Source organism: Periophthalmus magnuspinnatus, chromosome 4 (genome assembly GCF_009829125.3).
Source record: "Periophthalmus magnuspinnatus isolate fPerMag1 chromosome 4, fPerMag1.2.pri, whole genome shotgun sequence".
Taxonomy (NCBI): Eukaryota; Metazoa; Chordata; class Actinopteri; order Gobiiformes; family Gobiidae; genus Periophthalmus; species Periophthalmus magnuspinnatus.
In genome coordinates this window covers 22,356,199-22,367,479 of record NC_047129.1, presented here as the reverse complement: position 1 = coordinate 22,367,479, position 11,281 = coordinate 22,356,199, and positions in this window count along the sequence as shown.

The window sequence follows — 11,281 nt, the reverse complement described above, 5'->3', positions numbered from 1 at the left end:
AAACACTCTGTTCCCCTGGTGATGTCATGTGGTAATATAGGAAATTCTCCACTGTGTTTTCAAACTCCATACACCTTCACTAGAATCGTTTGGATAATGTCGGCCCTGGAATTTCCGATCTCTATTGAACTAAAGGTAAAACGTAGCGGTTGGCTTGAAAACTACAACTACATAACATCACATGGTAGAGAAGAATATTTGGAGATTTGGAGATGTAGACAGGCTAGTAATGCAGTGTGAATGAAACAAAACACAACTTCAGGTATGTTTTTGAGGAGGCAACAACATTCTAACATGGCTTGAAGCTCACAGAAGTCAATTTTGCTTTAAGGGAGGGATAATTTTTCCATGGTTTAGTGGAAAATTAGCTTTATTTTGCTCTATGTAGTAGATCAAAACAAGTATGGTAAGGTCTTATGTGGTATTAAGACTACTAACTATCACTCATGGTCCTCAGACAGATGTTGACAGCAGCAGACAGGTCCCAACACAGCAGTCATCCCAAACCTGTGCTCCTCTTTCCTCCTCTTTTATGAATGTGGAGGAATGCGGAGCGCTGGGCCGTGTGAGAAGTGGGTAAAAGTTCACCATGTTACAGTCACTCCCTGAGCACACAAGGGCCACGCGGTAGAGGGATGCACCGGCGGTACGAGGAGGGGGGTTAGTACTGTACACAGAGGGGTGGGAGGGGAGGTATGGAAGAGGGAGGGGGGCTCGGGACGTCCTGTCAACACCATACTCACTCAGCACTCCACTGGCCAGTACGGCTCTAGTTCAAAGATGGACACCTTGGAAAATGGTGCCTTTCCTTATATGAGGAGAGAGGCAGTGAGGGAAGCCTGCATCATTCCCGACAGTAGACGTGCGTTTGGTCAGGCAGTCTTCTAACTCAGAGCTTGCCTATAATAGAACACTGTGGAATACTCGCAAAAATGTAAAGGTACAGGTCAGATCCGTGGAGATTGTATTGGTGGTTTTCAGATTACAGAAGGATGGTGGTGGTGATGTCATAAACTCAGATGAAGGGGCAGGGCCAGTTTTCCCTTTTCATTACAATATCTATCAAATGTCCATAAGGTAAATGCGCAAATGTTGAACCTGATCATTTCTATTAGTGACTAGCCACAAGAACTCAGTATATTACAACAGAAATCTGATTTGAACAATATACATTTTAGCTGCCCTCTATATTAAATAACATTGTCCTATAGAATGATGTCATCTGAAACCCAACGAAACCTTTACAGGACACATATTATGCAAAATTGATGGACAGATAACAGTATAACACGGTTAAACTCCAAAAAGTCAAACACATTGCTAGAGCTGTATTTTTGCTTGTTTCATGCTTGTTTCATTAATTCAAAGTCATCTTCTCTGAGCACTTAAAAATGCTCAGTTTGCATTTTACCCAAATAGTTGCATCACAGGTAAAAATCCAGACTTCTTATGCAGTTGTGAAGTCCATAAGCTATCTCTGGACTCATTCTGCAGTCAAACTGTGTTCACAGTGAATGCACAGTGGCTACAGCAGATCTTTGTGCTAACAGAATCAGTTTATCCCTATGTAACTTTAGATGGCCTCATAAACTCCAGACGTGTTTGTGCAGTGACTCTGGTCGTGTCTACAGTCATGTAGACAGTCTATCTCTGTCCTTGTTGAACTACGTGTACGCTCTGTGTCCAACCTGTGCACGTCTTCTGGCTCTGCAACGTTCTGCACGTACCTTCAGCTCCCCAGATGCCTCTGTGTTACGTGTGTGATCTGACGTGTGAGCTGGTTCACTAACAAAAGCAGCAGTTTCCTGTTGGTACACCAGCTCTACGTGATAGAATAGGAGTCCAGCCAAGAACAGAGGTGAATGGGTTTTGTGGGATGTGAGGGAAAGGCCTCAGGCTTTTGTGGCTTTTGTGTCACATACATTTGAGCCTTGGAATCATGTTGAAAATTTCCATCTTACATGTGCTTTGTTACTGTGAATTTAAGTATAAGCATGTGTATATGTTTTTGTCATGTATTTGAGCAAAATTTGACCCATACAGATACATTGTATAAGCAGGTATCTGGTGTTAGCATTACTGTGAAGGGAAAATTCCTTCTGATCTCAGGGAGTTGTAAAAAGTGCTTATAAACTCATCGTGGTGAATAATTAGGATGCTCAAAATGTATAAGGTAAGTGAGGAATAACTTTGGACCACTGCAAACTGTTTAAAATGCACTAGCTCTGTTTTTCACCATTTTAAGATCAGGTGTTAAATTCAGGTGTAGCACCTTTAAAACCTTAAAGTCCTAGTTGTGTTTCTATGCCCCTGTCCCAAGTGGCTGCATGCTGTCAAAGGCTTATGCGATCTCAGGATAGTCTATTATTCTTTGTAGTTACATAAAACAGTTCATATGTCATGCATGAATGGCTTCTTGATGATTTAGGTTGAGATATTCTGTTTTAGACCTCCCTTCTTGTATATTGTTAAACTTTTTTCCACAAACTGATGAAGTGCCCTTGAAGTGTTTCTTCTGGAACATCTTCTGCGGCACATTTGGTGTGTAGCATTTCAGAGCTAGATAGATAGCATAGCTAGCTCCATGCAGGGTTACCATGGATAAAGGAAAAACAACCCCAAATAACAAAATACAATAATTCTTCCATATTTTAAACTGCACAAGCTGCACTTCCGCCCAGAAGTAAAGTACTATAAAAATGAAAAAAGTTTAAAAACTGCTCAGTGTGCCAGCTAGTCAGCCACAAGAGCAGCCAACCGCGATCAGTCATAGTATGTAACTTTTTATCCAAAAAAATAAACTAAGGCAGCTCTGTGGTTTGTGCAGAAGCAGCATTGAACTAACAAAGCAAACATGGCGACGCTGACAGACGTATTTCGGCCTATTTTAGCAGAAATACAGATTACTTTGGCTTTGAAAAATGTGCAGAGAAACACATTGTACATTTGTGGATGAGTAAGACGTGTTAACGACTTAAACATGAGGCCATCAGAAATAAACTGGTCCCACAGCATGTTCACTCTCCTTTAACTTCGGTAAGACAGGGACTGCAAACCAGCAGGATTCAGTCATGTCAAATGGTCAATGATGTGGTTGGGGTTTTTAGTAGAGGTCTACAGCCTGTCCTCTGTCAGTAAAAGCAGAATGGATGGAAGACTTTAGAGGAAGAAATTGGGCTATTTTTGTAGTAAATGGTACTGAATTAAAGTCTATCTTGTTAAAGAGAGTATTATGCAAAATTGATTTTGTTAAGCTTTCTACTATGTTATAACGTAGTTCCCTCATCAAAAACATGCCTGAAGAGGTTTTATATCTCATCCACACATGTTTGAGTATTTTAGCAATCTCTCCTGGGTCCTCCATAAAAATACAAAAACATGATACAAAACTGTGCACAACAACTTGACAAACCTGATATGACGTACAGTAGAGTCAGTCGCGGGAGTCTCATTGTTGATTTTCCAGGTATTCCGTACTTGGCTGATGCTTTGCATGGCTTGGGAACCACGGCAAATGGGAATACAATAGAGAGCAGTCCATAGGAAAGCATGACACAACTAGAGTAGATGCTCAAATATTTTGTAAAACAACTGCTGTGTGGTGAAGTGTGACTATAAAGACAGTAACCTCATCTGAAAATAGACTTATCACAAATGCATGACAAAAGTGAGAAAAAAAACGTTGTAAAGCTACCAAAGAAAGGCTGCTGCTGTGTATTCTCAGAGCAATTCCTCACAGGTGAATTGGATGGTAGTGTATTCTTATATTTCAGCATTAGAGGTTTGAAACACTGACGATAGTTGACAACTTTAGCACTTTTAGCTGCATTTGTACGCTAAACTAAACAGTGCCAAACTGGCTACAGCCAACTTGAATCTGCACCCTCATGATCATTCCTATAAATGGCTTTCCCGCAACCAACATGGTCACTTCAGAGAGAAAAATAGATAGTCTGATTATACAATATGAACACTTGAGAAAAGTAGAATATGAACCTGTACAACGGCCAGGTTAGTGATGTTTAGCCTTGTATTGCTTCCTGATGATTTGATCTACTGTTGTGTGCAATTTTGGGAGAATTTGATGAGTTGGGTGAGATTGTCCATTACTTTCCATTGAATTTTTCCCTTTCATTAAATTTGGCGACCAGCGTTGCTAAGCAGGTCACCTGACCAAAAACGCCACACCAACCGTGACAATGCATGCCGATGTGTTGTGATCATCAGTGATTAGAAAGTTAGAAAAGATGTTTTTGACATCTTCATGCCACATGTCCACACATTTTTGAGGAGTTACAAAGTTCAAGTATGAGCTCGACATACGGACGTGTCCCGTCAGTTCCAACTGTACAGTCCATCCCCTCCCCTCCTCTCCCCCTGTCCCGGGGCAGTGGTGTAGCGGTGAGTGGCCCACACTGGGTTAGTGTGTGAAAGGTGAACACTGGTCACATGACTCTGTTGCCTCAGTCTTTTCCTCCCTACTCCCCACCCCACACACACACCATGCACACACACTCCCCTCCTGCCCTCCCTCTCCCCCAGCTCCCTCCCATCTCCTCTTCCTCCTTTCCCCGTCTCCCTCCTTTGCGCACGTGGGTTTGTTTTGGACACGACATTCAGGAACTGCCTGAACTTTCCCCCAGATAAAGCACATGTGAAAAAAAGGGCACAGATTCACATTTGAACACAGTCAGAATGCAACACAACTACAATTACAACATTTAGGCTTACAGATTATAAGGGGCTTCACAATAGAATATTTTAAATAGAGATAAAGTCCAAGACAGATTTTCATGTTTTCTAATTCTGAATTGATTTGGTGGTAAACCTTGTGGTGAATATTGATCATAGTTTTACATCAGTGTAGTGGCAGTTTGTGGGAAAAAGCTGAGAAGAAAATTACCAAAATACAGGAAGTAGCAGTGAATACCTCTAACCATGTCATCAACACTGAAAATTCTATCCAAAGATGCAGAATTTACAAGCAGAGCGATGATTCATATTTGGGCGAAGATTACCATTTGAGTTCAGTAGAATTTAGCAAGTCTGACAAATGCGTCTGGAAAACACCCTTCCTGGGTGGTGGGCGAAATAGTGTCACAAGATGGAACCAAGTGGAGAGGAAGATTACCAAGATATGAGTGTAGTGTGTCATTTTTATTTTGGCTCTTTTTTGACCCCAGCCCTGGAGACAACAGATCAAAATTAGTCTTTGGCTATTATCCAGTGTGTTTACATTCATGTTGTATCATGTCTGTTCATCAGCATGCATTGTCCTAATCAAATACATAAAGAAAACTATTAGAAGTGATCTGGTATATTTTTAAGAAGTTAAAAAAGAAGTATTATGGAATGACTTTTCGGAGCTTTCTACCATGCTATAATGTTCTTTCCTGATTAAGCACATGCCTGTAGCAGTTTTATATGTCATCCATGCATGTTTGAGTAATCTAGTGATCTCTTCCAGGTCCTATTCGAATCCTCCTTATGTTTAGCTGTAGGATTCTGTCCAACGCTCAGCCCACAAGCCTATGTCATCCATGCTCTCACACGTTTTCCATAAATATACAACAGCAGGATACAAAACAATACACTACAGCTTCACAAACCTGATGTGATGTGCAGTAGTTTCATTAGTGAGATGCATGATAATTGTGTTGTGATAGCGCTCTGAAGGTAACCTGATGATCTCAATATGTTATGTGTTATGAGTTAATACCCCATGGAAGTGTAATACCCCCCCTTGAAGATTAATTGTCAAAAAACAAGGAAAAAATGACAAAAGGGATTATTAACAGTGAAACAGTTCAAAGTTACAAAGAGGGAATTCAGGGACACCATGCTGTAGAACTATGAACTTTGATCACTGTAGTAATTATGTAATCAAAGCTAAAAAGATAAGACAGGAAATAACAGGCAAAAGTCAGAGCACTGGCCCCGTGCATGAATCACTCTTATAGTGTTACACAGAAACAGCATTAAAAACAATAGTCAGGGTAATTCAATAAAAATGGTCAATTGAACCAAAATGACTGACTGGCCTCCTCGTTGCAAAAGAAGGAGAGCGCAGGCTAAACACAATCCCTTTAAAGGGCCTGTACCTGATTATTTTTAGTGTTTTTGATCAAAATTTGTCTTGCCCCAGTACAGATATATTGTATAAGCAGCTCTTAGTGTCAGAATTAGTCAGCTGTGGTCTGTCTTGCATCTAAGCATTTTATTGTCCAATAATCAGGAAGTGTGCATTAGCATACTAGTTGTTATTAGCTTTATAGTCATGACAATACTCAACTCTGGTCTGACAGTTGTGAAATACACTCATAAACTCATCACAGTGAATAATTATGATGCTCTGAATGCATAAGATAAGTGATGAACTCCGGACCACTGCAAACTGTTTAAAATGAACTAGTTGTTTTTCAGTTTTTTAAGACAAAAAATCAAGTACAGCACATTTAAAGTACAGTTGAGTCTTTAGACTAGTCATTATTCATTTAGAAGTTCTTCAATTTGTTTTGATCATGATTTAGGGTTGGCAAAAATGTCAAAATTAGACCCTAATCAATACTAAAACTAGTCACTCATTTGAGCAAATATTGATTCTATAAAAGTAACATTCACCGGACAGAAATTAACCTTTTGTGGAGAGCTTTAGAATGATTTTGAGTTGTATCAGAGCAAGACCACATAGACTAGTATGTGCTCGTGGGCCACTACCTACCTGGGCAACTGAGGGATTACAGGTATAAGGCCATGTGGTTATATAAAAGAAAGCTCTATGATTTAATGTTAAAACACATTCTGTTGTCTAAAGAAAGAGGGTTTTTTATTATCATCATTGTATCAGAATCAGTATTGAGTATTCCTTAGTATCGAAATCAAGTATGACATTTTAGTACTGTGACACCACCACCATGATTATAACTTTAATTTTTTACTCATTTCCCTTTCTAGATACTTTTTATTTTAATTTTACACATACAACAAAACAAAACATTTGAATTTGAAGCTGTGGTGGTTCCTGGTGGTCGTTCCCTGGCTGCTTTGGAAGTGTGTGAAAGTTCACGTTGGTCCTCCCTCAGGCTTACGTCATGGGGCCTTCATGTTCCGCTCAGACTAAAAACAGCTGCTGCTTACATGAGCCTGGGGTGCTCAGGGGCGTTCAGGGCCCTGCATCACCGTGAACCTTCACCCACTTTCCTCCTCCTTCCTCAGCATCTGTACGAGTGCGCACGTGAGTCACAGCCACATGAACCTTCACCTACAAACCACACACACCACATGGACTCACTTTTGTTTATTTACCTTTCAGATGTGTTGCTTTTATAGTAGTAGAAAATGTATGCAATCTGACATATGAATAGCTAAAAAAAGGTAATAAAAATAAATGACATAGTAAATACTTTTAGTAGAGTAGTTTTAAAGGGCTCAGATTTTCTGGGCTGTTATGTTTTTTTCTCATCTGAGTTGTGTTTTGTTTCATTCACACATCTTTAACGCACAAACTGCTTATTTAGGCTGAGTTCTTCTCTCAAACAGAGAACACTCTGATCCACCTTGTGATGTCATGGGGTAATACTTGAAGTTCTTCACTGTGTTTTTAAACTCCATGCACCTTTATTAAAGTCACTGAGATGATTTCAGCCATGGAATTCCAAAACTCTTTTTTGAGGTTTGAAGATGTAGACAGACTAATAATATTTTCAACTCGAGTTCCACTCTACAATTCTGCTCTTTGAAGTTCTCTCGTTCCCCCCTGCGTTGCATATCCCATGCCTACAGCAACACATGCCATATGCATATTTGTTCTTGCTAGCAACTCATCAACATGATGACACTCAGTGTCACTCAATGACAAAGGTAGTGCAAAGTGCTCATGTCCCCAAACACACTCCTGTCATAAAGCCCTATCCAAGCACCCATGCTGCAGGCATGGGCCATATTTAGTACTGCTAAAATGAATGGAAGTCAATGGACGACCCTGACGTGATGGCGAATGATGAGCACATCAGCACTCGTCATTTCACTGCAAAAGTCAAAATACATTGCGTCAGTGGGAGACATCCCAACGTCAACTTTTTCAGGGGGCGTTGCCATAGTAATATTATGAGAAATCAGACGGTGGCCATCTTGGTTTGAAAATTCCGAAATGCATAGTCAGTGTTTTTGCTGATGTCGCATTTTAACAATCTCCTCCCAGGGATTTAACAATTGCAACCTAATTGTGTTGCTGTTACAGAAACATGACTGTGCAGTTACAGGAACAATCCCCTGGTATTACAGGCTACTACTTCGATAGTCAGTTTATCATATCAAAGAAGCCATCACCCTGCACTTGTGACTTTGCAGACGCAAGAACATGGTAGAATTGGAATATATGGTCAAAATAATTTCTTCAGCGTTGTCTCATTACATTATTCTAATCTGGAATGTTTGGCTAAACATTTTACTGATCATGACATTCTCATTGCTGTCATTTACTGCCCTCCAAACACAATGACTCTATTTAAACATTTACATAAACTAGTAAATAGGCTTGACTCAAACAATAACATGGCTATTGTGGGGGACTAATGACAACATATTAGTATTTGCAGTTTCATGTAAAAAATGGAGTTGCTCAGTGTGTCGCCTCTCCCTCTCCAGAAAGAGGCGCTTTAATTGATCACATGTACTTAAAATCCTCACAGCTTGATGGTACCAACTTACTTCAGTGACCATGAGGGGATAACATGTTCTTTTAGATATAAAACCACCTCAGACATTCTATATTCTCCATTTCTCAGTGCCTTTAAGTATATTTTTGCCTTACTCTCTTGTCCTTTAAGCAGACTGGTGTGTACTTTGTTTAGTTTATTTCAAAGAGAATACAAAGTCTGGGTGTTGGGAGCTGGGTCCAAAAACAGGATCACAGGAGGATAAACTGATCATCTGAGTGTGGAGAAGTGAGCAGAGTGTAGTCTGGTGATGGGCTGCAGGTGAGTAGTGGGTGGTGCCAGACTCTCTGCCCAAACATTGCTTGTTTATCATGTGGATTTTCCTTAACTGTAAAAATGTACATATCTTAAATGTGTTTTCAATTCAGTTGCTTTCAAATTTCTGCTCTGCATGTAAAAACACATATGCATTCATAACATTTTTGAAACATGTTATCTTTTTATGTATATACTACTTTACTTTACTACTGTTTGTATCTAATGTGCCAAAGATTTAATAAACAATCATTAAAAATAGTACCACTTGTTTATATTCTCAGACTGCTAGGACCACAATAATTCAATTCATATAGTAATGACTAGCGCTTCAAGCTCTCACAATATGTCTTTATTTCCTATTTCTTTGATATTTGTTTACATTAACCTACAGAACAAAAAATGTAACCAACACTGCGAACCCTGAATAGAGCAGAGTAATGAGCACAACCAATAATACACATAAAGGTCAAATTATCTAATGGTCACAAAACCTGGGAAATAATTATATTCACTGTAACATACAAAAAGTCAACGAGACCATTGTCATATTTATCATTTGAACAGTGCATTCATTGAAACAGTATGAAACAAGTCTAGATACAGACATAAATTACTTTATGCTTTATGAAAACTGACACAAACACTCCTTAATTCAATCAAAAAAAATTACATTATAGCTCTATTATGCCCAAGGTCACTGGTTCAAAGCCACAAACACCACCGACCTAAAGCAATTGGCACAATACAGTATAAAAAGAGAGATCAGTCTGAGCTGCTTAAAAGGAAATGATGCTGGGGCAGGACTCATAGATTTTTGATCCACATGAGCTCAGACTCCACATGCCACATCTACAAATGTTGATGATCAAGTTATACTTTTTTTTTTTTTTTAAGATTCATTAAAGATTCATTTTTTTATCCACCATTCACCATAATATGCAAAAAAGTCAATGGCACCAACATCATATTCTTTATAGACTAGAGTGTGGAAATATCTATCACCTATGCAAGTTCGTTTGGCTGACTATATTTAGCTTGAAGAGGGTCAGATACTGGCCAGGACAGTGGTCAAGCACAGAAAATGCAATGCAGGCATGGTCACAGTCTCTGGCGGTCACATGAGAGGGCACACCGGGGGCTGTCATCGCTTGCGGCTTTAATTAAAATATGTTTCCTGTGCAACAATTTGGGAGTAACACAGCCGTCTTTCAGTGCAATCTAGATTAACATCCCCAACACTGTGGTAGAGCAGATTTCTTTAATGCTGTCACCTTTTTAAACTTTCACTTTAATTCACTTTTTTTCAAATCTTTAACTGCTTTTTTTCTTTTCTTTAAAGGACTGTAAGGTCAGAGGTCACCATGACACATCATCAAATACAACAATGACATGCTGATGATACTTTGTGAAAGGTCAGAACCTCCAGAATTCTCCCACTGAGCTGCAGAGGCTGCATTAGCACTGACTAATGATTGGCTGCAGGTGCTGGTGTTTAGGTAGTGACAAATAAACTGCATTTCAGTATTGAAACGGCAACCCAAATGATAAACGTGTGAGGCTCATTCTGATTTCAGATTGTTTCAGTTTGAGAACCACAACATCAAATTATGACAACTTGGCCATCATGTCCCATGTTTTTGTAATTAAGAATAAAGTCAGCATTGGAATTGTTGCAGCTATATTTGATTTGGACTACCTTGTTTCTGGGGACACAAGTTAAAATGTTTAGTTTAAGTCTAGAAGTTACTTAGACGTGTTGCATTCCAGAAATGTTCTACATAAATGTGGTACAAGGTTAGTTAGATTTTAGACTAATGTCCAAAAAATGAAACGTGTGAGAGAATCCTGATTATTTAACCTTTGCTCTGCCATGGAGAGACTGTTTGTTTGTTTGTTTTTTATACATTTATTTAATTTTGAGTTTCAGTATTTTATCTCCAATCTTTCCAGGGAAGGAGCTAAGCTGCGGAGAAAATGCTCCACAGCGGCTGCTCCCTGAGGGCCTCCAGAAGCACCTCCAGGAGCGCCTGTTCTACCTCGGGCTGCTGCACCACTAGAGTTCTCCTCCTTTTGACCCTTGATGCACAGTGTTGATGAGGTCATAGAATGGTTAATCGTAGGCATGTTGTTGTAAACTACTTCACTAGAAGAGCCAGTGAGCCTGCACACCTGATGGAGCAGGAGCACAGGAGGAGGGAATGGGACCGAGAGGCAGATGAAGCAGCAGGTGACATGGCAGGTGATTTGACAGGGGCCTGGGCATCTGGGCTCCTGAATCAAATGCTCTGCAGTGTTGTCACAAATGT